Source organism: Nothobranchius furzeri, chromosome 8 (assembly GCF_043380555.1).
Source record: "Nothobranchius furzeri strain GRZ-AD chromosome 8, NfurGRZ-RIMD1, whole genome shotgun sequence".
NCBI lineage: Eukaryota > Metazoa > Chordata > Actinopteri > Cyprinodontiformes > Nothobranchiidae > Nothobranchius > Nothobranchius furzeri.
Genome location: NC_091748.1, coordinates 24,381,481 through 24,409,104, shown reverse-complemented (window position 1 = coordinate 24,409,104; position 27,624 = coordinate 24,381,481).

The window sequence follows — 27,624 nt, the reverse complement described above, 5'->3', positions numbered from 1 at the left end:
GCGTCTGAGACTGCGCATCTCCTGCTGCTGTTTTCTGCTCTGATCGTCGGCGTCGGCGACTGCGCTGGTCCTGCTGCTGTATTCTTCTCTGCTCGTTGGCGTCTGCTCTGCTCGTCGGCGTCTGCGACTGCGCTGGTCTTGCTGCTGTTTTCTCCTCTGCTCGTCGGCGACTGCGCTGGTCCTGCTGCTGTTTTCTGCACTGCTCATCGGAGTCGGCGACTGCGCTGATCCTGCTGCTGTTTTCTGCTCTGCTCGTAGGCGTTGGTGACTGCACTGGTCCTGCTGCTGTTTTCTGCACTGCTCATCGGGGTCGGCGACTGCGCTGATCCTGCTGCTGTTTTCTGCTCTGCCCGTCGGCGTCTGAGACTGCGCATCTCCTGCTGCTGTTTTCTGCTCTGATCGTCGGCGTCGGCGACTGCGCTGGTCCTGCTGCTGTTTTCTCCTCTGCTCGTCGGCGTCAGTGACTGGGCTGATCCTGATGCTGTTTTCTGCTCTGCTCGTCTGCGTCAGCAAATGCGCTGATCCTGCTGCTGTTTCCTGCTCTGCTCGTCGCGGTCGGCGACTGCGCTGTCCTGCTGTTGTTTTCTGCTCTGATCGCCGGCGTCGGCGACTGCGCTGGTCCTGCTGCTGTTTTCTTCTCTGCTCGTTGGCGTCTGCTCTGCTCGTCGGCGTCTGCGACTGCGCTGGTCTTGCTGCTGTTTTCTCCTCTGCTCGTCGGCGACTGCGCTGGTCCTGCTGCTGTTTTCTGCACTGCTCATCGGAGTCGGCGACTGCGCTGATCCTGCTGCTGTTTTCTGCTCTGCTCGTAGGCGTTGGTGACTGCGCTGGTCCTGCTGCTGTTTTCTGCACTGCTGATCGGGGTCGGCGACTGCGCTGATCCTGCTGCTGTTTTCTGCTCTGCTCGTAGGCGTCGCCAACTGCGCTGGTCCTGCTGCTGTTTTCTGCTCTGCTCGTCGGCGACTGCGCTGGTCCTGCAGCTGTTTTCTTCACTGCTCATCGGCTTCGGCGACTGCGTTGATCCTGCTGCTGTTTTCTGCTCTGCTCGTTGGCGTCTGCGACTGCGCATCTCCTGCTGCTGTTTTCTGCTCTGCTCGTCGGCGTCAGCGACTGCGCTCATCCTGCTGCTGTTTTCTGCTCTGCTCGTCGGCGTCTGCGACTGCGCATCTCCTGCTGCTGTTTTTTGCTCTGCTCGTCGGCGACTGCGCTGATCCTGCTGCTGTTTTCTGCTCTGCTCGTAGGCGTTGGTGACTGCGCTGGTCCTGCTGCTGTTTTCTGCACTGCTGATCGGGGTCGGCGACTGCGCTGATCCTGCTGCTGTTTTCTGCTCTGCTCGTAGGCGTCGCCAACTGCGCTGGTCCTGCTGCTGTTTTCTGCTCTGCTCGTCGGCGACTGCGCTGGTCCTGCAGCTGTTTTCTTCACTGCTCATCGGCTTCGGCGACTGCGTTGATCCTGCTGCTGTTTTCTGCTCTGCTCGTTGGCGTCTGCGACTGCGCATCTCCTGCTGCTTTTTTCTGCTCTGCTCGTCGGCGTCAGCGACTGCGCTCATCCTGCTGCTGTTTTCTGCTCTGCTCGTCGGCGTCTGCGACTGCGCATCTCCTGCTGCTGTTTTTTGCTCTGCTCGTCGGCGACTGCGCTGATCCTGCTGCTATTTTCTGCTCTGCTCATCGGCATCGGCGACTGCGCTGGTCCAGCTGCTGTTTTCTGCACAGCTCTTCTGCGTCAGCGAATGCGCTGATCCTGCTGCTGTTTCCTGCTCTGCTCGTCGCCGTCGGCGACTGCGCTGGTCCTGCTGTTGTTTTCTGCTTTGATCGTCGGCGTCGGCGACTGCGCTGGTCCTGCTGCTGTTTTCTTCTCTGCTCGTCTGTGTTTGCTCTGCTCGTCAGCGTCAGCGAATGCGCTGATCCTGCTGCTGTTTCCTGCTCTGCTCGTCGCCGTCGGCGACTGCGCTGGTCCTGCTGTTGTTTTCTGCTTTGATCGTCGGCGTCGGCGACTGCGCTGGTCCTGCTGCTGTTTTCTTCTCTGCTCGTCTGTGTCTGCTCTGCTGGTCGGCGTCTGCGACTGCGCTGGTCCTGCTGCTGTTTTCTGCTCTGCTCGTCGGCAACTGCGCTGGTCCTACTGGTGTTTTCTGCACTGCTCATCGGCGTCGGCGACTGCGCTGATCCTGCTGCTGTTTTCTGCTCTGCTCGTAGGCGTCGGCGACTGCGCTGGTCCTGCTGCTGTTTTCTGCTCTGCTCGTTGAGGTCTGCGACTGCGCATCTCCTGCAACTATTTTCTACTCTGCTCGTCGGCGTCGGCGACTGCGCTGATCCTGCAGCTTTTTTCTGCTCTGCTCGTCGGCGTCTGCGACTGCGCATCTCCTGCTGCTGTTTTTTGCTCTGCTCGTCTTTGTCGGCGACAGCGCTGATCCTGCTGCTATTTTCTGCTCTGCTCGTTGGCGTCGGCGACTGTGCTGGTCCTGCTGCTGTTTCCTGCTCTGCTCGTCGCCGTCGACGACTGCGCTGGTCCTGCTGTTGTTTTCTGCTTTGATCGTCTGCGTCGGCGATTGCACTGGTCCTGCTGCTGTTTTCTTCTCTGCTCGTCGGCATCTGCTCTGCTCGTCGGTGTCTGCGACTGCGCTGGTCCTGCTGCTGTTTTCTGCTCTGCTCGTCGGCGACTGCGCTGGTCCTGCTGGTGGTTTCTGCACTGCTCATCGGCGTCGGCGACTGCTCTGGTCCTGCTGTTGTTTTCACCTCTGCTCGTCTGCGTCTGCTCTGCTCGTCGGTGTCTGCGACTGCGCTGGTCCTGCTGCTGCTTTCTGCTCTGCTCGTCGGCGACTGCGCTGGTCCTGCTGCTGTTTTCTGCACTGCTCATCGGCATCGGCGACTGCGCTGATCCTGCTGCTGTTTTCTGCTCTGCTTGTAGGCGTCGGCGACTGCGCTGGTCCAGCTGCTGTTTTCTGCACTGCTCATCGGCGTCAGCGACTGCGCTGATACTGCTGCTGTTTTCTGCTCTGCTCGTAGGCGTCGGTGACTGCGCTGGTCCTGCTGCTGTTTTCTACACTGCTCATCGGCGTCGGCGACTGAGTTGATCCTGCTGCTGTTTTCTGCTCTGCTCGTAGGCGTCGACGACTGCGCTGGTCCTGCTGCTGTTTTCTGCACTGCTCATCGGCGTCGGCGACTGCGCTGATCCTGCTGCTGTTTTCTGCTCTGCTCGTAGGCGTCGCCGACTTCGCTTGTCCTGCTGCTGTTTTCTGCTCTGCTCGTCGGCGACTGCGTTGATCCTGCTGCTGTTTTCTGCTCTGCTCGTCGGCGACTGCGCTGGTCCTGCTGCTGTTTTACTGCACTGCTCATCGGCGTCGGTGACTGCGTTGATCCTGCTGCTGTTTTCAGCTCTGCTCGTAGGCGTCGGCGACTGCGCTGGTCCTGCTGCTGATTTCTGCACTGCTCATCGGCGTCGGCGACTGTGCTGGTCCTGCTGTTGTTTTCGCCTCTGCTCGTCGGCGTTGGCGACTGCGCTGGTCCTGCTGCTGTTTTCTGCGCTGCTCATCGGCGAGGGCGACTGCGCTGATCCTGCTGCTGTTTTCTGCTCTGCTCGTCGGCGACTGCGCTGGACCTGCTGCTGTTTTCTGCACTGCTCATCGGCGTCGGCGACTGCGTTGATCCTGCTGTGGTTTTCTGCTCTGCTCGTCAGCGACTGCGCTGGTCCTGCTGTTGTTTTTGCCTCTGCTCGTCGGCATCTGCTCTGCTCATTGGCGTCTACGACTGCTCTGGTCCTGCTGCTGTTTTCTGCTCTGCTCATCGGCGTCAGTGACTGGGCTGATCCTGCTGCTGTTTTGTGCTCTGCTCGTCTGCGTCAGCGAATGCACTGATCCTGCTGCTGTTTCCTGCTCTGCTCATCGCCGTCGGCGCCTGCGCTGGTCCTGCTTTTGTTTTCTGCTCTGATCGCCGGCGTTGGCGACTGCGCTGGTCCTGCTGTTGTTTTCGCCTCTGCTCGTCGGCGTCGGCTCTGCTCATCGGCATCTGCGACTGCGCTGTTCCTGCTGCTGTTTTCTGCTCTGCTCGTTAGCGTCTGCGACTGCGCATCTCCTGCTACTTTTTTCTGCTCTGCTCGTCGGCGTCGGCGACTGCGCTGATCCTGCTGCTGTTTTCTGCTCTGCTCGTCGGCGTCTGCGACTGCGCATCTCCTGCTGCTGTTTTTTGCTCTGCTGGTCGGTGTCGGCGACTGCGCTGATCCTGCTGCTTTTTTCTGCTCTGCTCATCGGCGTCAGCGACTTGGCTGATCCTGCTGCTGTTTTCTGCTCTGATCGTCTGCGTCAGCAAATGCGCTGATCCTGCTGCTGTTTCCTGCTCTGCTCGTCGCGGTCGGCGACTGCGCTGTCGTGCTGTTGTTTCCTGCTCTGAACGCCGGCGTCGGCGACTGCGCTGGTCCTGCTGCTGTTTTCTTCTCTGCTCGTCGGCGTCTGCTCTGCTCGTCGGCGTCTGCGACTGCGCTGGTCCTGCTGCTGTCTTCTGCTCTGCTCGTCGGCATCTGCGCTGGTCCTGCTGCTGTTTTCTGCTCTGCTCGTCGGCGACTGCGCTGGTCCTGCTGGTGTTTTCTGCACTGCTCAACGGCGTCGGCGACTGCGCTGGTCCTGCTGTGGTTTTCGCCTCTGCTCGTCGGCGTCTGCTCTGCTCATTGTCGTCTGCGACTGCGCTCGTCCTGCTGCTGTTTTCTGCTCTGCTCGTAGGCGTCGCCGACTGCGCTTGTCCTGCTGCTGTTTTACTGCTCTGCTCGTCGGCGACTGCGCTGGTCCTGCTGCTGTTTTCTGCACTGCTCATCTGCGTCGGCGACTGCGCTGATCCTGCTGCTGTTTTCTGCTCTGCTCGTAGGCGTCGCCAACTGCGCTGGTCCTGCTGTTTTTTTCTGCTCTGCTCGTCGGCATCTGCGTTGATCCTGCTGCTGTTTTCTGCTCTGCTCGTCGGCGACTGCGCTGGTCCTGCTGCTGTTTTCTGCACTGCTCATCGGCGTCGGCGACTGCGCTGGTCCTGCTGTTGTTTTCGCCTCTGCTCGTCGGCGTCTGCTCTGCTCATCGGCGTCTGCGACTGCGCTGATCCTGCTGCTATTTTCTTCTCTGTTCGTCGGTGTCAGCGACTGCGCTGATCCTGCTGCTGTTTTCTGCTCTGCTCGTCGGCGTCTGAGACTGCACATCTCCTGCTGCTGTTTTTTGCTCTGCTCGTAGGCGTCGGCGACTGCGCTGGTCATGCTGCTGTTTTCTGCACTGCTCATCGGCGTCGGTGACTGCGCTGGTCCTGCTGTTGTTTTCGCCTCTGCTCGTCGGCGTCTGCTCTGCTCATCGGCGTCTGCGACTGCGCTGGTCCTGCTGCTGTTTTCTGCTCTGCTCGTCGGCGACTGCGCTGGTCCTGCTGCTGTTTTCTGCACTGCTCATTGGCGTCGGCGACTGCGCTGATCCTGCTGCTGTTTTCTGCTCTGCTCGTAGGCATCGCCGACTGCGCTGGTCCTGCTGCTGTTTTCTGCTCTGCTCTTGGGCGACTGCGCTGGTCCTGCTGCATTTTTTTACTCTACTCGTCGGTGTCAGCGACTGCGCTGATCCTGCTGCTGTTTTCTGCTCTGCTCGTCAGTGTCTGAGACTGCACATCTCCTGCTGCTGTTTTTTGCTCTGCTCGTCGGCGTCGGCGACTGCGCTGATCCTGCTGCTATTTTCAGCTCTGCTCGTCGGCATCGGCAACTGCGCTGGTCCTGCTGCTGTTTTCTGCTCTGCTTGTCTGCGTCAGCGAATGCGCTGATCCTGCTGCTGTTTTTTGCTCTGCTCGTCTGCGTCAGCGAATGCGCTGATCCTGCTGCTGTTTCCTGCTCTTCTCGTCGCCGTCGGCGACTGCGCTGGTCCTGCTGTTGTTTTCTGCACTGCTCATTGGCATCTGCAACTGCACATCTCCTGCTGCTTTTTTCTGCTCTGCTCGTCTGCGTCAGCGACTGCGCTGACCCTGCTGCTGTTTTCTGCTCTGATCGTCTGCGACTGCGCATCTCCGGCTGCTGTTTTTTGCTCTGCTCGTCGGCGTCAGCGACTGCGCTGATCCTGCTGCTGTTTTCTGCTCTGCTCGTCGGCGTCTGCGACTGCGCATCTCCTGCTGCTGTTTTTTGCTCTGCTCGTCGGCGACTGCGCTGATCCTGCTGCTATTTTCTGCTCTGCTCATCGGCATCGGCGACTGCGCTGGTCCTGCTGCTGTTTTCTGCACTGCTCTTCTGCGTCAGCGAATGCGCTGATCCTGCTGCTGTTTCCTGCTCTGCTCGTCGCCGTCGGCGACTGCGCTGGTCCTGCTGTTGTTTTCTGCTTTGATCGTCGGCGTCGGCGACTGCGCTGGTCCTGCTGCTGTTTTCTTCTCTGCTCGTCTGTGTCTGCTCTGCTCGTCGGCGTCAGCGAATGCGCTGATCCTGCTGCTGTTTCCTGCTCTGCTCGTCGCCGTCGGCGACTGCGCTGGTCCTGCTGTTGTTTTCTGCTTTGATCGTCGGCGTCGTCGACTGCGCTGGTCCTGCTGCTGTTTTCTTCTCTGCTCGTCTGTGTCTGCTCTGCTCGTCGGCGTCTGCGACTGCGCTGGTCCTGCTGCTGTTTTCTGCTTTGCTCGTCGGCAACTGCGCTGGTCCTACTGGTGTTTTCTAAACTGCTCATCGGCGTCGTCGACTGCGCTGATCCTGCTGCTGTTTTCTGCTCTGCTCGTAGGCGTCGGCGACTGCACTGGTCCTGCTGCTGTTTTCTGCTCTGCTCGTTGACGTCTGCGACTGCGCATCTCCTGCAGCTATTTTCTACTCTGCTCGTCGGCGTCGGCGACTGCGCTGATCCTGCAGCTTTTTTCTGCTCTGCTCGTCGGCGTCTGCGACTGCGCATCTCCTGCTGCTGTTTTTTGCTCTGCTCGTCGGTGTCGGCGACTGCGCTGATCCTGCTGCTATTTTCTGCTCTGCTCGTTGGCGTCGGCGACTGCGCTGGTCCTACTGCTGTTTCCTGCTCTGCTCGTCGCCGTCGACGACTGCGCTGGTCCTGCTGTTGTTTTCTGCTTTGATCGTCTGCGTCGGCGACTGCACTGGTCCTGCTGCTGTTTTCTTCTCTGCTCGTCGGCATCTGCTCTGCTCGTCGGTGTCTGCGACTGCGCTGGTCCTGCTGCTGTTTTCTGCTCTGCTCGTCGGCGACTGTGCTGGTCCTGATGCTGTTTTCTGCACTGCTCATCGGCGTCGGCGACTGTGCTGATCCTGCTGCTGTTTTCTGCTCTGCTCGTCGGCGACTGTGCTGGACCTGCTGCTGTTTTCTGCACTGCTCATCGGCGTCGGCGACTGCGTTGATCCTGCTGCTGTTTTCTGCTCTGCTCGTTGGCGTCTGCGACTGTGCATCTCCTGGCGCTTTTTTCTGCTGTGCTCCTCGGCGTCAGCGACTGCGCTGATCCTGTTGCTGTTTTCTGCTCTGCTCGTCGGCGTCTGCGACTGCGCATCTCCTGCTGCTGTTTTTTGCTCTGCTCGTAGGCGTCGCCAACTGCGCTGGTCCTGCTGTTTTTTTCTGCTCTGCTCGTCGGCATCTGCGTTGATCCTGCTGCTGTTTTCTGCTCTGCTCGTCGGCGACTGCGCTGGTCCTGCTGCTGTTTTCTGCACTGCTCATCGGCGTCGGCGACTGCGCTGGTCCTGCTGTTGTTTTCGCCTCTGCTCGTCGGCGTCTGCTCTGCTCATCGGCGTCTGCGACTGCGCTGATCCTGCTGCTATTTTCTTCTCTGTTCGTCGGTGTCAGCGACTGCGCTGATCCTGCTGCTGTTTTCTGCTCTGCTCGTCGGCGTCTGAGACTGCACATCTCCTGCTGCTGTTTTTTGCTCTGCTCGTAGGCGTCGGCGACTGCGCTGGTCATGCTGCTGTTTTCTGCACTGCTCATCGGCGTCGGTGACTGCGCTGGTCCTGCTGTTGTTTTCGCCTCTGCTCGTCGGCGTCTGCTCTGCTCATCGGCGTCTGCGACTGCGCAGGTCCTGCTGCTGTTTTCTGCTCTGCTCGTCGGCGACTGCGCTGGTCCTGCTGCTGTTTTCTGCACTGCTCATTGGCGTCGGCGACTGCGCTGATCCTGCTGCTGTTTTCTGCTCTGCTCGTAGGCATCGCCGACTGCGCTGGTCCTGCTGCTGTTTTCTGCTCTGCTCTTGGGCGACTGCGCTGGTCCTGCTGCATTTTTTTACTCTACTCGTCGGTGTCAGCGACTGCGCTGATCCTGCTGCTGTTTTCTGCTCTGCTCGTCAGTGTCTGAGACTGCACATCTCCTGCTGCTGTTTTTTGCTCTGCTCGTCGGCGTCGGCGACTGCGCTGATCCTGCTGCTATTTTCAGCTCTGCTCGTCGGCGTCGGCAACTGCGCTGGTCCTGCTGCTGTTTTCTGCTCTGCTTGTCTGCGTCAGCGAATGCGCTGATCCTGCTGCTGTTTTTTGCTCTGCTCGTCTGCGTCAGCGAATGCGCTGATCCTGCTGCTGTTTCCTGCTCTTCTCGTCGCCGTCGGCGACTGCGCTGGTCCTGCTGTTGTTTTCTGCACTGCTCATTGGCATCTGCAACTGCACATCTCCTGCTGCTTTTTTCTGCTCTGCTCGTCTGCGTCAGCGACTGCGCTGACCCTGCTGCTGTTTTCTGCTCTGATCGTCTGCGACTGCGCATCTCCGGCTGCTGTTTTTTGCTCTGCTCGTCGGCGTCAGCGACTGCGCTGATCCTGCTGCTGTTTTCTGCTCTGCTCGTCGGCGTCTGCGACTGCGCATCTCCTGCTGCTGTTTTTTGCTCTGCTCGTCGGCGACTGCGCTGATCCTGCTGCTATTTTCTGCTCTGCTCATCGGCATCGGCGACTGCGCTGGTCCTGCTGCTGTTTTCTGCACTGCTCTTCTGCGTCAGCGAATGCGCTGATCCTGCTGCTGTTTCCTGCTCTGCTCGTCGCCGTCGGCGACTGCGCTGGTCCTGCTGTTGTTTTCTGCTTTGATCGTCGGCGTCGGCGACTGCGCTGGTCCTGCTGCTGTTTTCTTCTCTGCTCGTCTGTGTCTGCTCTGCTCGTCGGCGTCAGCAAATGCGCTGATCCTGCTGCTGTTTCCTGCTCTGCTCGTCGCCGTCGGCGACTGCGCTGGTCCTGCTGTTGTTTTCTGCTTTGATCGTCGGCGTCGGCGACTGCGCTGGTCCTGCTGCTGTTTTCTTCTCTGCTCGTCTGTGTCTGCTCTGCTCGTCGGCGTCTGCGACTGCGCTGGTCCTGCTGCTGTTTTCTGCTTTGCTCGTCGGCAACTGCGCTGGTCCTACTGGTGTTTTCTAAACTGCTCATCGGCGTCGTCGACTGCGCTGATCCTGCTGCTGTTTTCTGCTCTGCTCGTAGGCGTCGGCGACTGCACTGGTCCTGCTGCTGTTTTCTGCTCTGCTCGTTGACGTCTGCGACTGCGCATCTCCTGCAGCTATTTTCTACTCTGCTCGTCGGCGTCGGCGACTGCGCTGATCCTGCAGCTTTTTTCTGCTCTGCTCGTCGGCGTCTGCGACTGCGCATCTCCTGCTGCTGTTTTTTGCTCTGCTCGTCGGTGTCGGCGACTGCGCTGATCCTGCTGCTATTTTCTGCTCTGCTCGTTGGCGTCGGCGACTGCGCTGGTCCTACTGCTGTTTCCTGCTCTGCTCGTCGCCGTCGACGACTGCGCTGGTCCTGCTGTTGTTTTCTGCTTTGATCGTCTGCGTCGGCGACTGCACTGGTCCTGCTGCTGTTTTCTTCTCTGCTCGTCGGCATCTGCTCTGCTCGTCGGTGTCTGCGACTGCGCTGGTCCTGCTGCTGTTTTCTGCTCTGCTCGTCGGCGACTGTGCTGGTCCTGATGCTGTTTTCTGCACTGCTCATCGGCGTCGGCGACTGTGCTGATCCTGCTGCTGTTTTCTGCTCTGCTCGTCGGCGACTGCGCTGGACCTGCTGCTGTTTTCTGCACTGCTCATCGGCGTCGGCGACTGCGTTGATCCTGCTGCTGTTTTCTGCTCTGCTCGTTGGCGTCTGCGACTGTGCATCTCCTGGCGCTTTTTTCTGCTCTGCTCCTCGGCGTCAGCGACTGCGCTGATCCTGTTGCTGTTTTCTGCTCTGCTCGTCGGCGTCTGCGACTGCGCATCTCCTGCTGCTGTTTTTTGCTCTGCTCGTTGGCGTCGGCAACTGCGCTGATCCTGCTGCTGTTTTCTGCTCTGCTCATCGGCGTCAGGGACTGGGCTGATCCTGCTGCTGTTTTCTGCTGTGCTCGTCTGCGTCAGCGAATGCGCTGGTCCTGCTGTTGTTTTCTGCTCTGATCGCCGGCGTCAGCGACTGCGCTGGTCCTGCTGATGTTTTCTTCTCTGCTCGTCGGCGTCTGCTCTGCTCTTCGGCGTCTGCGCTGGTCCTGCTGCTGTTTTCTGCTCTGCTCGTCGGCGACTGCGCTGGTCCTGCTGTTGTTTTCGCCTCTGCTCGTCGGCATCTGCTCTGCTAATCGGCGACTGCGACTGCGCTGGTCCTGCTGCTGTTTTTTTGCTCTGCTCGTCGGCGTCAGAGACTGCGCTGATCCTGCTGCTGTTTTCTGCTCTGCTCATCGGCGTCTGCGACTGCGCCCTCCTGCTGCAGTTTTTTGCTCTGCTCGTCGGCGACTGCACTTGTCCTGCTGTTGTTTTCGCCTCTGCTCGTCGGCGTCTGCGACTGCGCTGGTCCTGCTGCTGTTTTTTGCCCTGCTCGTCGGCGACTGCGCTGGTCCTGCTGCTGTTTTCTGCACTGCTCATCGGCGTCGGTGACTGTGCTGATCCTGCTGCTGTTTTCTGCTCTGCTCTTAGGCGTTGGCGACTGCGCTGGTCCTGCTGCTGTTTTCTGCACTGCTCATCGGCGTCGGCGACTGCACTGATCCTGCTGCTGTTTTCTGCTCTGCTCGTCGGCGACTGCGCTGGACCTGCTGCTGTTTTCTGCACTGCTCATCGGCGTCGGCGACTGCAGTGATCCTGCTGCGGTTTTCTGCTCTGCTCGTCGGCGACTGCGCTGGTCCTGCTGTTGTTTTTGCCTCAGCTCGTCGGCGTCTGCTCTGCTCATCGGCGTCTGCGACTGCGCTGGTCCTGCTGCTGTTTTCTGCTCTGCTCATCGGCGTCAGTGACTGGGCTGATCCTGCTGCTGTTTTCTGCTCTGCTCGTCTGTGTCAGCGATTGCGCTGATCCTGCTGCTGTTTCCTGCTCTGCTCGTCGCCGTAGTCGCCTGCGCTGGTCCTAATGTTGTTTTCTGCTCTGATCGCCGGCGTTGGCGACTGCGCTGGTCCTGCTGTTGTTTTCGCCTCAGCTCGTCGGCGTCGGCTCTCCTCATCGGCATCTGCGACTGCGCTGGTCCTGCTGCTGTTTTCTGCTCTACTCGTCGGCGACTGCGCTGATCCTGCTGCTGTTTTCTGCTCTGCTCGTCGGCGACTGCGCTGGTCCTGCTGCTGTTTTCTGCTCTGCTCGTTGGCGTCTGCGACTGCGCATGTCCTGCTACTTTTTTCTGCTCTGCTCGTCGGCGTCAGCGACTGCGCTGATCCTGCTGCTGTTTTCTGCTCTGCTCGTCGGCGTCTGCGACTGCGCATCTCCTGCTGCTGTTTTTTGCTCTGCTCGTCGGTGTCGGCGACTGCGCTGATCCTGCTGCTTTTTTCTGCTCTGCTCATCGGCGTCAGTGACTGGGCTGATCCTGCTGCTGTTTTCTGCTCTGCTCGTCTGCGTCAGCAAATGCGCTGATCCTGCTGCTGTTTCCTGCTCTGCTCGTCGCGGTCGGCGACTGCGCTGTCCTGCTGTTGTTTTCTGCTCTGATCGCCGGCGTCGGCGACTGCGCTGGTCCTGCTGCTGTTTTCTTCTCTGCTCTTCGGTGTCTGCTCTGCTCGTCGGCGTCTGCGACTGCGCTGGTCCTGCTGCTGTCTTCTGCTCTGCTCGTCGGCGACTGCGCTGGTCCTGCTGGTGTTTTCTGCACTGCTGATCGGCGTCGGCGACTGCGCTGTTCCTACTGTTGTTTTCGCCTCTGCTCGTCGGCGTCTGCTCTGCTCATCGTCGTCTGCGACTGCGCTGGTCCTGCTGCTGTTTTCTGCTCTGCTCGTCGGTGACTGCGCTGGTCCTGCTGCTGTTTTCTGCACTGCTCATCGGCGTCGGTGACTGCGCTGATCCTGCTGCTGTTTTCTGCTCTGCTCGTAGGCGTCGCTTACTGCGCTGGTCCTGCGGCTGTTTTCTGCTCTGCTCGTCGGCGACTGCATTGATCCTGCTGCTGTTTTCTGCTCTATTCGGCGGCGAATGCGCTGGTCCTGCTGCTGTTTTCTGCACTGCTCATCGGCGTCTGCGACTGCGCTCTCCTGCTGCTGTTTTCTGCTCTGCTCATCGGCGTCTGCGACTGCGCTCTCCTGCTGCTGTTTTCTGCTCTGCTCATCGGCGTCTGCGACTGCGCTCTCCTGCTGCTGTTTTTTGCTCTGATCGCCGGCGTCGGTGACTGCACTTGTCCTGCTGTTGTTTTCGCCTCTGCTCGTCGGCGTCTGCGACTGCGCTGGTCCTGCTGCTGTTTTTTGCTCTGCTTGTCGGCGACTGCGCTGGTCCTGCTGCTGTTTTCTGCACTGCTCATCGGCGTCGGTGACTGTGCTGATCCTGCTGCTGTTTTCTGCTCTGCTCTTAGGCGTTGGCGACTGCGCTGGTCCTGCTGCTGTTTTCTGCACTGCTCATCGGCGTCGGCGACTGCGCTGATCCTGCTGCTGTTTTCTGCTCTGATCGCCGGCGTTGGCGACTGCGCTGGTCCTGCTGTTGTTTTCGCCTCTGCTCGTCGGCGCCGGCTCTCCTCATCGGCATCTGCGACTGCGCTGGTCCTGCTGCTGTTTTCTGCTCTGCTCGTCGGCGACTGCGCTGATCCTGCTGCTGTTTTCTGCTCTGCTCGTCGGCGACTGTGCTGGTCCTGCTGTTGTTTTCGCCTCTGCTCGTCGGCGTTGGCGACTGCGCTGGTCCTGCTGCTGTTTTCTGCACTGCTCTTTGGCGTCAGCGACTGCGCTGATCCTGCTGCTGTTTTCTGCTCTGCTCGTCGGCGACTGCGCTGGACCTGCTGCTGTTTTCTGCTCTGCTCATCGGCGTCAGTGACTGGGCTGATCCTGCTGCTGTTTTCTGCTCTGCTCGTCTGCGTCAGCGAATGCGCCGATCCTGCTGCTGTTTCCTGCTCTGCTCATCGCCGTCGGCGCCTGCGCTGGTCCTGCTTTTGTTTTCTGCTCTGATCGCCGGCGTTGGCGACTGCGCTGGTCCTGCTGTTGTTTTCGCCTCTGCTCGTCGGCGTCGGCTCTGCTCATCGGCATCTGTGACTGCGCTGTTCCTGCTGCTGTTTTCTGCTCTGCTCGTCGGCGACTGCGCTGATCCTGCTGCTGTTTTCTGCTCTGCTCGTCGGCGACTGCGCTGGTCCTGCTGCTGTTTTCTGCTCTGCTCGTTAGCGTCTGCGACTGCGCATCTCCTGCTACTTTTTTCTGCTCTGCTCGTCGGCGTCGGCGACTGCGCTGATCCTGCTGCTGTTTTCTGCTCTGCTCGTCGGCGTCTGCGACTGCGCATCTCCTGCTGCTGTTTTTTGCTCTGCTGGTCGGTGTCGGCGACTGCGCTGATCCTGCTGCTTTTTTCTGCTCTGCTCATCGGCGTCAGCGACTTGGCTGATCCTGCTGCTGTTTTCTGCTCTGCTCGTCTGCGTCAGCAAATGCGCTGATCCTGCTGCTGTTTCCTGCTCTGCTCGTCGCGGTCGGCGACTGCGCTGTCGTGCTGTTGTTTTCTGCTCTGAACGCCGGCGTCGGCGACTGCGCTGGTCCTGCTGCTGTTTTCTTCTCTGCTCGTCGGCGTCTGCTCTGCTCGTCGGCGTCTGCGACTGCGCTGGTCCTGCTGCTGTCTTCTGCTCTGCTCGTCGGCATCTGCGCTGGTCCTGCTGCTGTTTTCTGCTCTGCTCGTCGGCGACTGCGCTGGTCCTGCTGGTGTTTTCTGCACTGCTCAACGGCGTCGGCGACTGCGCTGGTCCTGCTGTGGTTTTCGCCTCTGCTCGTCGGCGTCTGCTCTGCTCATTGTCGTCTGCGACTGCGCTCGTCCTGCTGCTGTTTTCTGCTCTGCTCGTCGGCGACTGCGATGGTCCTGCTGCTGTTTTCTGCACTGCTCATCGGCGTCGGCGACTGCGCTTATCCTGCTGCTGTTTTCTGCTCTGCTCGTAGGCGTCGCCGACTGCGCTTGTCCTGCTGCTGTTTTACTGCTCTGCTCGTTGGCGACTGCGCTGATCCTGCTGCTGTTTTCTGCACTGCTCATCTGCGTCGGCGACTGCGCTGATCCTGCTGCTGTTTTCTGCTCTGCTCGTAGGCGTCGCCAACTGCGCTGGTCCTGCTGCTGTTTTCTGCTCTGCTCGTCGGCGTCTGCGTTGATCCTGCTGCTGTTTTCTGCTCTGCTCGTCGGCGACTGCGCTGGTCCTGCTGCTGTTTTCTGCACTGCTCATCGGCGTCGGTGACTGCGTTGATCCTGCTGCTGTTTTCTGCTCTGCTGGTAGGCGTCGGCGACTGCGCTGGTCCTGCTGTTGTTTTCGCCTCTGCTCGTCGGCGTCTGCTCTGCTCATCGGCGTCTGCGACTGCGCTGATCCTGCTGCTATTTTCTTCTCTGCTCGTCGGTGTCAGCGACTGCGCTGATCCTGCTGCTGTTTTCTGCTCTGCTCGTCGGCGTCTGAGACTGCACATCTCCTGCTGCTGTTTTTTGCTCTGCTCGTCGGCGTCGGCGACTGCGCTGATCCTGCTGCTATTTTCTGCTCTGCTCGTCGGCGTCGGCGACTGCGCTGATCCTGCTGATATTTTCTGCTCTGCTCATCGGCGTCGGCGACTGCGCTGGTCCTGCTGTTGTTTTCGCCTCTGCTCGTCTGCGTCTGCTCTGCTCGTCGGCATCTGCGACTGCGCTGGTCCTGCTGCTGTTTTCTGCTCTGCTCGTCGGCGACTGCGCTGGTCCTGCTGCTGTTTTCTGCACTGCTCATCGGCGTCGGCGACTGCACTGATCCTGCTGCTGTTTTCTGCTCTGCTTGTAGGCGTCGGTGACTGCGCTGGTCATGCTGCTGTTTTCTTCTCTGCTCGTCGGTGTCAGCGACTGCGCTGATCCTGCTGCTGTTTTCTGCTCTGCTCGTCGGCGTCTGAGACTGCACATCTCCTGCTGCTGTTTTTTGCTCTGCTCGCCGGCGTCAGCGACTGCGCTGATCCTGCTGCTATTTTCTGCTCTGCTCGTCGGCGTCGGCGACTGCGCTTATCCTGCTGATATTTTCTGCTCTGCTCATCGGCATCTGCGACTGCGCTGGTCCTGCTGTTGTTTTCGCCTCTGCTCGTCTGCTCTGCTCGTCGGCATCTGCGACTGCGCTGGTCCTGCTGCTGTTTTCTGCTCTGCTCGTCGGCGACTGCGCTGGTCCTGCTGCTGTTTTCTGCACTGCTCATCGGCGTCGGCGACTGCACTGATCCTGCTGCTGTTTTCTGCTCTGCTCGTAGGCGTCGGTGACTGCGCTGGTCATGCTGCTGTTTTCTGCACTGCTCATCGGCGTCGGTGACTGCGCTGGTCCTGCTGTTGTTTTTGCCTCTGCTCGTCGGCGTCTGCTCTGCTCATCGGCGTCTGCGACTGCGCTGGTCCTGCTGCTGTTTTCTGCTCTGCTCGTCAGTGTCTGAGACTGCACATCTCCTGCTGCTGTTTTTTGCTCTGCTCGTCGGCGTCGGCGACTGCGCTGATCCTGCTGCTATTTTCAGCTCTGCTCGTCGGCGTCGGCGACTGCGCTGGTCCTGCTGCTGTTTTCTGCTCTGCTTGTCTGCGTCAGCGAATGCGCTGATCCTGCTGCTGTTTTTTTCTCTGCTCGTCTGCGTCAGCGAATGCGCTGATCCTGCTGCTGTTTCCTGCTCTTCTCGTCGCCGTCGGCGACTGCGCTGGTCCTGCTGTTGTTTTCTGCACTGCTCATTGGCGTCTGCGACTGCGCATCTCCTGCTGCTTTTTTCTGCTCTGCTCGTCTGCGTCAGCGACTGCGCTGACCCTGCTGCTGTTTTCTGCTCTGATCGTCTGCGACTGCGCATCTCCGGCTGCTGTTTTTTGCTCTGCTCGTCGGCGTCAGCGACTGCGCTGATCCTGCTGCTGTTTTCTGCTCTGCTCGTCGGCGTCTGCGACTGCGCATCTCCTGCTGCTGTTTTTTGCTCTGCTCGTCGGCGACTGCGCTGGTCCTGCTGCTGTTTTCTTCTCTGCTCATCGGCGTCGGCTACTGCGCTGGTCTTGCTGTTGTTTTTGTCTCTGCTCGTTCGTCATCTGCGACTGCGCTGGTCCTGCTGCTGTTTTCTACTCTGCTCGTCGGCGACTGTGCTGGTCCTGATGCTGTTTTCTGCACTGGTCATCGGCGTCGGCGACTGTGCTGATCCTGCTGCTGTTTTCTGCTCTGCTCGTCGGCGACTGCGCTGGACCTGCTGCTGTTTTCTGCACTGCTCATCAGCGTCGGCGACTGCGTTGATCCTGCTGCTGTTTTCTGCTCTGCTCGTTGGCGTCTGCGACTGTGCATCTCCTGTCACTTTTTTCTGCTCTGCTCCTCGGCGTCAGCGACTGCGCTGATCCTGTCGCTTTTTTCTGCTCTGCTCCTCGGCGTCAGCGACTGCGCTGATCCTGTTGCTGTTTTTTGCTCTGCTCGTCGGCGTCGGCAACTGCGCTGATCCTGCTGCTGTTTTCTGCTCTGCTCATCGGCGTCAGGGACTGGGCTGATCCTGCTGCTGTTTTCTGCTGTGCTCGTCTGCGTCAGCGAATGCGCTGATCCTGCTGCTGTTTCCTGCTCTGCTCTTCGCAGTCGGCGACTTTGCTGGTCCTGCTGTTGTTTTCTGCTCTGATCGCTGGCGTCAGCGACTGCGCTGGTCCTGCTGATGTTTTCTTCTCTGCTCGTCGGCGTCTGCTCTGCTCGTCGGCGTCTGCGCTGGTCCTGCTGCTGTTTTCTGCTCTGCTCGTCGGCGACTGCGCTGGTCCTGCTGTGGTTTTTGCCTCTGCTCGTCGGTGACTGCGCTGGACCTGCTGCTGTTTTCTGCTCTGCTCATCGGCGTCTGCGACTGCGCTGGTCCTGCTGCTGTTTTCTGCTCTGCTCATCGGCGTCAGTGACTGGGCTGATCCTGCTGCTGTTTTCTGCTCTGCTCGTCTGTGTCAGCGATTGCGCTGATCCTGCTGCTGTTTCCTGCTCTGCTCGTCGCCGTAGTCGCCTGCGCTGGTCCTGCTGTTGTTTTCTGCTCTGATCGCCGGCGTTGGCGACTGCGCTGGTCCTGCTGTTGTTTTCGCCTCTGCTCGTCGGCGTCGGCTCTCCTCATCGGCATCTGCGACTGCGCTGGTCCTGCTGCTGTTTTCTGCTCTGCTCGTCGGCGACTGCGCTGATCCAGCTGCTGTTATCTGCTCTGCTCGTCTGCGACTGCGCTGGTCCTGCTGCTGTATTCTGCTCTGCTCGTTGGCGTCTGCGACTGCGCATCTCCTGCTACTTTTTTCTGCTCTGCTCGTCGGCGTCAGCGACTGCGCTGATCCTGCTGCTGTTTTCTGCTCTGCTCGTCGGCGTCTGCGACTGCGCATCTCCTGCTGCTGTTATTTGCTCTGCTCGTCGGTGTCGGCGACTGCGCTGATCCTGCTGCTTTTTTCTGCTCTGCTCATCGGCGTCAGTGACTGGGCTGATCCTGCTGCTGTTTCCTGCTCTGCTCGTCGCGGTCGGCGACTGCGCTGTCCTGCTGTTGTTTTCTGCTCTGATCGCCGGCGTCGGCGACTGCGCTGGTCCTGCTGCTGTTTTCTTCTCTGCTCTTCGGTGTCTGCTCTGCTCGTCGGCGTCTGCGACTGCGCTGGTCCTGCTGCTGTCTTCTGCTCTGCTCGTCGGTGACTGCGCTGGTCCTGCTGGTGTTTTCTGCACTGCTCATCGGCGTCGGCGACTGCGCTGTTCCTGCTGTTGTTTTCGCCTCTGCTCGTCGGCGTCTGCTCTGCTCATCGTCGTCTGCGACTGCGCTGGTCCTGCTGCTGTTTTCTGCTCTGCTCGTCGGTGACTGCGCTGGTCCTGCTGCTGTTTTCTGCACTGCTCATCGGCGTCGGTGACTGCGCTGATCCTGCTGCTGTTTTCTGCTCTGCTCGTCGGCGACTGCGTTGATCCTGCTGCTGTTTTCTGCTCTGCTCGGCGGCGACTGCGCTGGTCCTCCTGCTGTTTTCTGCACTGCTCATCGGCGTCGGTGACTGCGTTGATCCTGCTGCTGTTTTCTGCTCTGCTCGTAGGCGTCGGCGACTGCGCTGGTCCTGCTGCTGTTTTCTGCACTGCTCATCGGCGTCGGCGACTGCGCTGGTCCTGCTGTTGTTTTCGCCTCTGCTCGTCGGGGTCTGCTCTGCTCATCGGCGTCTGCGACTGCGCTGGTCCTGCTGCTGTTTTCTGCTCTGCTCGTCGGCAACTGCGCTGGTCCTGCTGCTGTTTTCTGCACTGCTCATCGGCGTCTGCGACTGCGCTGATCCTGCTGCTGTTTTCTGCTCTGCTCGTAGAAGTCGCCGACTGCGCTGGTCCTGCTGCTGTTTTCTGCTCTGCTCGTCGGCGACTGCGCTGGTCCTGCTGCTGTTTTCTGCACTGCTCATCGGCGTCGGCGACTGCGTTGATCCTGCTGCTGTTTTCTGCTCTGCTCGTTGGCGTCTGCGACTGCGCATCTTCTGCTGCTTTTTTTTGCTCTACTCGTCGGTGTCAGCGACTGCGCTGATCCTGCTGCTGTTTTCTGCTCTGCCCGTCGGCGTCTGAGACTGCGCATCTCCTGCTGCTGTTTTCTGCTCTGATCATCGGCGTCGGCGACTGCGCTGGTCCTGCTGCTGTATTCTTCTCTGCTCGTTAGCGTCTGCTCTGCTCGTCGGCGTCTGCGACTGCGCTGGTCTTGCTGCTGTTTTCTCCTCTGCTCGTCGGCGACTGCGCTGGTCCTGCTGCTGTTTTCTGCACTGCTCATCGGAGTCGGCGACTGCACTGATCCTGCTGCTGTTTTCTGCTCTGCTTGTAGGCGTCGGCGACTGCGCTGGTCCTGCTGCTGTTTTCTGCACTGCTCATCGGCGTCGGCGACTGCGCTGGTCCTGCTGTTGTTTTCGCCTCTGCTCGTCGGCGTCTGCTCTGCTCATCGGCGTCTGCGACTGCGCTGATCCTGCTGCTATTTTCTTCTCTGCTCGTCGGTGTCAGTGACTGCGCTGATCCTGCTGCTGTTTTCTGCTCTATTCGTCGGCGTCGGCGACTGCGCTGATCCTGCTGATATTTTCTGCTCTCCTCATCGGCGTCGGCGACTGCGCTGGTCCTGCTGTTGTTTTCGCCTCTGCTCGTCTGCGTCTGCTCTGCTCGTCGGCATCTGCGACTGCGCTGGTCCTGCTGCTGTTTTCTGCTCTGCTCGTTCGCGACTGCGCTGGTCCTGCTGCTGTTTTCTGCACTGCTCATCGGCGTCGGCGACTGCACTGATCCTGCTGCTGTTTTCTGCTCTGCTCGTAGGCGTCGGTGACTGCGCTGGTCATGCTGCTGTTTTCTGCACTGCTCATCGGCGTCGGTGACTGCGCTGGTCCTGCTGTTGTTTTTGCCTCTGCTCGTCGGCGTCTGCTCTGCTCATCGGCGTCTGCGACTGCGCTGGTCCTGCTGCTGTTTTCTGCACTGCTCGTCGGCGACTGCGCTGGTCCTGCTGCTGTTTTCTGCACTGCTCATTGGCGTTGGCGACTGCGCTAATCCTGCTGCTTTTTTCTGCTCTGCTCGTAGAAATCGCCGACTGCGCTGGTCCTGCTGCTGTTTTCTGCTCTGCTCTTGGGCGACTGCGGCGGTCCTGCTGAATTTTTTTACTCTACTCGTCGGTGTCAGCGACTGCGCTGATCCTGCTGCTGTTTTCTGCTCTGTTCGTCAGTGTCTGAGACTGCACATCTCCTGCTGCTGTTTTTTGCTCTGCTCGTCGGCGTCGGCGACTGAGCTGATCCTGCTGCTATTTTCTGCTCTGCTCGTCGGCGTCGGCGACTGCGCTGGTCCTGCTGCTGTTTTCTGCTCTGCTTGTCTGCGTCAGCGAATGCGCTGATCCTGCTGCTGTTTTTTGCTCTGCTCGTCTGCGTCAGCGAATGCGCTGATCCTGCTGCTGTTTCCTGCTCTTCTCGTCGCCGTCGGCGACTGCGCTGGTCCTGCTGTTGTTTTCTGCACTGCTCATTGGCGTCTGTGACTGCGCATCTCCTGCTGCTTTTTTCTGCTCTGCTCGTCTGCGTCAGCGACTGCGCTGACCCTGCTGCTGTTTTCTGCTCTGATCGTCTGCGACTGTGCATCTCCGGCTGCTGTTTTTTAACCTGCTCGTCGGCGTCAGCGACTGCGCTGATCCTGCTGCTGTTTTCTGCTCTGCTCGTCGGCGTCTGCGACTGCGCATCCCATGCTGCTGTTTTTTGCTATGCTCGTCGGCGACTGCGCTGGTCCTGCTGTTGTTTTTGTCTCTGCTCGTTCGTCGTCTGCAACTGCGCTGGTCCTGCTGCTGTTTTCTGCTCTGCTCGTCGACGACTGTGCTGGTCCTGATGCTGTTTTCTGCACTGCTCATCGGCGTCGGCGACTGTGCTGATCCTGCTGCTGTATTCTTCTCTGCTCGTTAGCGTCTGCTCTGCTCGTCGGCGTCTGCGACTGCGCTGGTCTTGCTGCTGTTTTCTCCTCTGCTCGTCGGCGACTGCGCTGATCCTGCTGCTGTTTTCTGCTCTGCTTGTAGGCGTCGGCGACTGCGTTGATCCTGCTGCTGTTTTCTGCTCTGCTCGGCGGCGACTGCGCTGGTCCTGCTGCTGTTTTCTGCACTGCTCATCGGCGTCGGTGACTGCGTTGATCCTGCTGCTGTTTTCTGCTCTGCTCGTAGGCGTCGGCGACTGTGCTGGTCCTGCTGCTGTTTTCTGCACTGCTCATCGGCGTCGGCGACTGCGCTGGTCCTGCTGTTGTTTTCGCCTCTGCTCGTCGGCGTCTGCTCTGCTCATCGGCGTCTGCGACTGCGCTGGTCCTGCTGCTGTTTTCTGCTCTGCTCGTTGGCGTCTGCGACTGCGCATCTCCTGCTGCTTTTTTTTGCTCTACTCGTCGGTGTCAGCGACTGCGCTGATCCTGCTGCTGTTTTCTGCTCTGCCCGTCGGCGTCTGAGACTGCGCATCTCCTGCTGCTGTTTTCTGCTCTGATCATCGGCTTCGGCGACTTCGCTGGTCCTGCTGCTGTATTCTTCTCTGCTCTTTAGCGTCTGCTCTGCTCGTCGGCGTCTGCGACTGCGCTGGTCTTGCTGCTGTTTTCTCCTCTGCTTGTCGGCGACTGCGCTGGTCCTGCTGCTGTTTTCTGCACTGCTCATCGGAGTCGGCGACTGCGCTGATCCTGCTGCTGTTTTCTGCTCTGCTTGTAGGCGTCGGCGACTGCGCTGGTCCTGCTGCTGTTTTCTGCACTGCTCATCGGCGTCGGCGACTGCGATGGTCCTGCTGTTGTTTTCGCCTCTGCTCGTCGGCGTCTGCTCTGCTCATCGGCGTCTGCGACTGCGCTGATCCTGCTGCTATTTTCTTCTCTGCTCGTCGGTGTCAGCGACTGCGCTGATCCTGCTGCTGTTTTCTGCTCTGCTCGTCGGCGTCGGCGACTGCGCTGATCCTGCTGATATTTTCTGCTCTGCTCATCGGCGTCGGCGACTGCGCTGGTCCTGCTGTTGTTTTCGCCTCTGCTCGTCGGTGTCTGCTCTGCTCGTCGGCGTCTGCGACTGCGCTGGTCCTGCTGCTGTTTTCTGCACTGCTCGTCGGCGACTGCGCTGGTCCTGCTGCTGTTTTCTGCACTGCTCATTGGCGTTGGCGACTGCGCTAATCCTGCTGCTTTTTTTCTGCTCTGCTCGTAGGCATCGCCGACTGCGCTGGTCCTGCTGCTGTTTTCTGCTCTGCTCTTGGGCGACTGCGCTGGTCCTGCTGAATTTTTTTACTCTACTCGTCGGTGTCAGCGACTGCGCTGATCCTGCTGCTGTTTTCTGATCTGCTCGTCAGTGTCTGAGACTGCACATCTCCTGCTGCTGTTTTTTGCTCTGCTCGTCGGCGTCGGCGACTGCGCTGGTCCTGCTGCTGTTTTCTGCTCTGCTTGTCTGCGTCAGCGAATGCGCTGATCCTGCTGCTGTTTTTTGCTCTGCTCGTCTGCGTCAGCGAATGCGCTGATCCTGCTGCTGTTTCCTGCTCTTCTCATCGCCGTCGGCGACTGCGCTGGTCCTGCTGTTGTTTTCTGCACATCTCATTGGCGTCTGTGACTGCGCATCTCCGGCTGCTGTTTTTTAACCTGCTCGTCGGCGTCAGCGACTGCGCTGATCCTGCTGCTGTTTTCTGCTCTGCTCGTCGGCGTCTGCGACTGCGCATCTCCTGCTGCTGTTTTTTGCTCTGCTCGTCGGCGACTGCGCTGGTCCTGCTGTTGTTTTTGTCTCTGCTCGTTCGTCGTCTGCGACTGCGCTGGTCCTGCTGCTGTTTTCTGCTCTGCTCGTCGGCGACTGTGCTGGTCCTGATGCTGTTTTCTGCACTGCTCATCGGCGTCGGCGACTGTGCTGATCCTGCTGCTGTTTTCTGCTCTGCTCGTAGGCGTCGGCGACTGCGCTGGTCCTGCTGCTGTTTTCTGCACTGCTCATCGGCATCGGCGACTGCGCTGATCCTGCTGCTGTTTTCTGCTCTGCTCGTCGGCGACTGCGCTGGACCTGCTGCTGTTTTCTGCACTGCTCATTGGCGTCGGCGACTGCGTTGATCCTGCTGCTGTTTTCTGCTCTGCTCGTTGGCTTCTGCGACTGTGCATCTCCTGGCGCTTTTTTCTGCTCTGCTCCTCGGCGTCAGCGACTGCGCTGATCCTGTTGATGTTTTCTGCTCTGCTCGTCGGCGTCTGCGACTGCGCATCTCCTGCTGCTGTTTTTTGCTCTGCTCGTCGGCGTCGGCAACTGCGCTGATCCTGCTGCTGTTTTCTGCTCTGCTCATCGGCGTCAGGGACTGGGCTGATCCTGCTGCTGTTTTCTGCTGTGCTCGTCTGCGTCAGCGAATGCGCTGATCCTGCTGCTGTTTCCTGCTCTGCTCTTCGCAGTCGGCGACTTTGCTGGTCCTGCTGTTGTTTTCTGCTCTGATCGCCGGCGTCAGCGACTGCGTTGGTCCTGCTGCTGTTTTCTTCTCTGCTCGTCGGCGTCTGCTCTGCTCGTCGGCGTCTGCGCTGGTCCTGCTGCTGTTTTCTGCTCTGCTCGTCGGCGAGTGCGCTGGTCCTGCTGTTTTTTTCGCCTCTGCTCGTCGGCATCTGCTCTGCTAATCGGCGACTGCGACTGCGCTGGTCCTGCTGCTGTTTTCTGCTCTGCTCGTCGGCGTCAGCGACTGCGCTGACCCTGCTGCTGTTTTCTGCTGTGATCGTCTGCGACTGCGCATCTCCTGCTGCTGTTTTTTGCTCTGCTCGTCGGCGTCAGAGACTGCGCTGATCCTGCTGCTGTTTTTTGCTCTGCTCGTCGGCGACTGCACTTGTCCTGCTGTTGTTTTCGCCACTGCTCGTCGGCGTCTGCGACTGCGCTGGTCCTGCTGCTGTTTTTTGCTCAGCTCGTCGGCGACTGCGCTGGTCCTGCTGCTGTTTTCTGCACTGCTCATCGGCGTCGGTGACTGTGCTGATCCTGCTGCTGTTTTCTGCTCTGCTCTTAGGCGTTGGCGACTGCGCTGGTCCTGCTGCTGTTTTCTGCACTGCTCATCGGCGTCGGCGACTGCGCTGATCCTGCTGCTGTTTACTGCTCTGCTCATCGGCGACTGCGCTGGACCTGCTGCTGTTTTCTGCACTGCTCATCGGCGTCGGCGACTGCGTTGATCCTGCTGCGGTTTTCTGCTCTGCTCGTCGGCGACTGCGCTGGTCCTGCTGTTGTTTTTGGCTCTGCTCGTCGGCGTCTGCTCTGCTCATCGGAGTCTGCGACTGCGCTGGTCCTGCTGCTGTTTTCTGCTCTGCTCATCGGCGTCAGTGACTGGGCTGATCCTGCTGCTGTTTTCTGCTCTGCTCGTCTGCGTCAGCGATTGCGCTGATCCTGCTGCTGTTTCCTGCTCTGCTCGTCGCCGTAGTCGCCTGCGCTGGTCCTGCTGTTGTTTTCTGCTCTGATCGCCGGCGTTGTCGACTGCGCTGGTCCTGCTGTTGTTTTCGCCTCTGCTCGTCGGCGTCGGCTCTCCTCATCGGCATCTGCGACTGCGCTGGTCCTGCTGCTGTTTTCTGCTCTGCTCGTCGGCGACTGCGCTGATCCTGCTGCTGTTTTCTGCTCTGCTCGTCGGCGACTGCGCTGGTCCTGCTGCTGTTTTCTGCTCTGCTCGTTGGCGTCTGCGACTGCGCATCTCCTGCTACTTTTTTCTGCTCTGCTCGTCGGCGTCAGCGACTGCGCTGATCCTGCTGCTGTTTTCTGCTCTGCTCGTCGGCGTCTGCGACTGCGCATCTCCTGCTGCTGTTTTTTGCTCTGCTCGTCGGTGTCGGCGACTGCGCTGATCCTGCTGCTTTTTTCTGCTCTGCTCATCGGCGTCAGTGACTGGGCTGATCCTGCTGCTGTTTTCTGCTCTGCTCGTCTGCGTCAATAAATGCGCTGATCCTGCTGCTGTTTCCTGCTCTGCTCGTCGCGGTCGGCGACTGCGATGTCCTGCTGTTGTTTTCTGCTCTGATCGCCGGCGTCGGCGACTGCGCTGGTCCTGCTGCTGTTTTCTTCTCTGCTCTTCGGTGTCTGCTCTGCTCGTCGGCGTCTGCGACTGCGCTGGTCCTGCTGCTGTCTTCTGCTCTGCTCGTCGGCGACTGCGCTGGTCCTGCTGGTGTTTTCTGCACTGCTCATCGGCGTCGGCGACTGCGCTGTTCCTGCTGTTGTTTTCGCCTCTGCTCGTCGGCGTCTGCTCTGCTCATCGTCGTCTGCGACTGCGCTGGTCCTGCTGCTGTTTTCTGCTCTGCTCGTCGGTGACTGCGCTGGTCCTGCTGCTGTTTTCTGCACTGCTCATCGGCGTCGGTGACTGCGCTGATCCTGCTGCTGTTTTCTGCTCTGCTCGTAGGCGTCGCTGACTGCGCTGGTCCTGCGGCTGTTTTCTGCTCTGCTCGTCGGCGACTGCGTTGATCCTGCTGCTGTTTTCTGCTCTGCTCGGCGGCGACTGCGCTGGTCCTGCTGCTGTTTTCTGCACTGCTCATCGGCGTCTGCGACTGCGCTCTCCTGCTGCTGTTTTCTGCTCTGCTCGTCGGCGACTGCACTTGTCCTGCTGTTGTTTTCGCCTCTGCTCGTCGGCGTCTGCGACTGCGCTGGTCCTGCTGCTGTTTTTTGCTCTGCTTGTCGGCGACTGCGCTGGTCCTGCTGCTGTTTTCTGCACTGCTCATCGGCGTCGGTGACTGTGCTGATCCTGCTGCTGTTTTCTGCTCTGCTCTTAGGCGTTGGCGACTGCGCTGGTCCTGCTGCTGTTTTCTGCACTGCTCATCGGCGTCGGCGACTGCGCTGATCCTGCTGCTGTTTTCTGCTCTGCTCATCGGCGACTGCGCTGGACCTGCTGCTGTTTTCTGCACTGCTCATCGGCGTCGGCGACTGCGTTGATCCTGCTGCGGTTTTCTGCTCTGCTCGTCGGCGACTGCGCTGGTCCTGCTGTTGTTTTTGCCTCTGCTCGTCGGCGTCTGCTCTGCTCATCGGCGTCTGCGACTGCGCTGGTCCTGCTGCTGTTTTCTGCTCTGCTCATCGGCGTCAGTGACTGGGCTGATCCTGCTGCTGTTTTCTGCTCTGCTCGTCTGCATCAGCGAATGCGCTGATCCTGCTGCTGTTTCCTGCTCTGCTCGTCGCCGTAGGCGCCTGCGCTGGTCCTGCTGATGTTTTCTGCTCTGATCGCCGGCGTTGGCGACTGCGCTGGTCCTGCTGTTGTTTTCGCCTCTGCTCGTCGGTGTCGGCTCTCCTCATCGGCATCTGCGACTGCGCTGGTCCTGCTGCTGTTTTCTGCTCTGTTCGTCGGCGACTGCATTGATCCTGCTGCTGTTTTCTGCTCTGCTCGTCGGCGACTGCGCTGGTCCTGCTGCTGTTGTCTGATCTGCTCGTTGGCGTCTGCGACTGCGCATCTCCTGCTACTTTTTTCTGCTCTGCTCGTCGGCGTCAGCGACTGCGCTGATCCTGCTGCTGTTTTCTGCTCTGCTCGTCGGCGTCTGTGACTGCGCATCTCCTGCTGCTGTTTTTCGCTCTGCTCGTCGGTGTCGGCGACTGCGCTGATCCTGCTGCTTTTTTCTGCTCTGCTCATCGGCGTCAGTGACTGGGCTGATCCTGCTGCTGTTTTCTGCTCTGCTCGTCTGCGACTGCAAATACGCTGTCCTGCTGTTGTTTTCTGCTCTGATCGCCGGCGTCGGCGACTGCGCTGGTCCTGCTGCTGTTTTCTTCTCTGCTCTTCGGTGTCTGATCTGCTCGTCGGCGACTGCGCTGGTCCTGCTGGTGTTTTCTGCACTGCTCATCGGCGTCGGCGACTGCGCTGTTCCTGCTGTTGTTTTCGCCTCTGCTCGTCGGCGTCTGCTCTGCTCATCGTCGTCTGCGACTGCGCTGGTCCTGCTGCTGTTTTCTGCTCTGCTCGTCGGTGACTGCGCTGGTCCTGCTGCTGTTTTCTGCACTGCTCATCGGCGTCGCTGACTGCGCTGATCCTGCTGCTGTTTTCTGCTCTGCTCGTAGGCGTCGCTGACTGCGCTGGTCCTGCAGCTGTTTTCTGCTCTGCTCGTCGGCGACTGCGTTGATCCTGCTGCTGTTTTCTGCTCTGCTCGGCGGCGACTGCGCTGGTCCTGCTGCTGTTTTCTGCACTGCTCATCGGCGTCGTTGACTGCGTTGATCCTGCTGCTGTTTTCTGCTCTGCTCGTAGGCGTCGGCGACTGCGCTGGTCCTGCTGCTGTTTTCTGCACTGCTCATCGGCGTCGGCGACTGCGCTGGTCCTGCTGTTGTTTTCGCCTCTGCTCGTCGGCGTCTGCTCTGCTCATCGGCGTCTGCGACTGCGCTGGTCCTGCTGCTGTTTTCTGCTCTGCTTGTCGGCGACTGCGCTGGTCCTGCTGCTGTCTTCTGCACTGCTCATCGGCGTCGGCGACTGCGCTGATCCTGCTGCTGTTTTCTGCTCTGCTCGTAGAAGTCGCCGACTGCGCTGGTCCTGCTGCTGTTTTCTGCTCTGCTCCTCGGCGACTGCGCTGGTCCTGCTGCTGTTTTCTGCACTGCTCATCGGCGTCGGCGACTGCGTTGATCCTTCTGCTGTTTTCTGCTCTGCTCGTTGGCGTCTGCGACTGCGCATCTCCTGCTGCTTTTTTTTGCTCTACTCGTCGTGTCAGCGACTGCGCTGATCCTGCTGCTGTTTTCTGCTCTGCCCGTCGGCGTCTGAGACTGCGCATCTCCTGCTGCTGTTTTCTGCTCTGATCGTCGGCGTCGGCGACTGCGCTGGTCCTGCTGCTGTATTCTTCTCTGCTCGTTGGCGTCTGCTCTGCTCGTCGGCGTCTGCGACTGCGCTGGTCTTGCTGCTGTTTTCTCCTCTGCTCGTCGGCGACTGCTCTGGTCCTTCTGCTGTTTTCTGCACTGCTCATCGGAGTCGGCGACTGCGCTGATCCTGCTGCTGTTTTCTGCTCTGCTCGTAGGCGTTGGTGACTGCGCTGGTCCTGCTGCTGTTTTCTGCACTGCTCATCGGGGTCGGCGACTACGCTGATCCTGCTGCTGTTTTCTGCTCTGCTC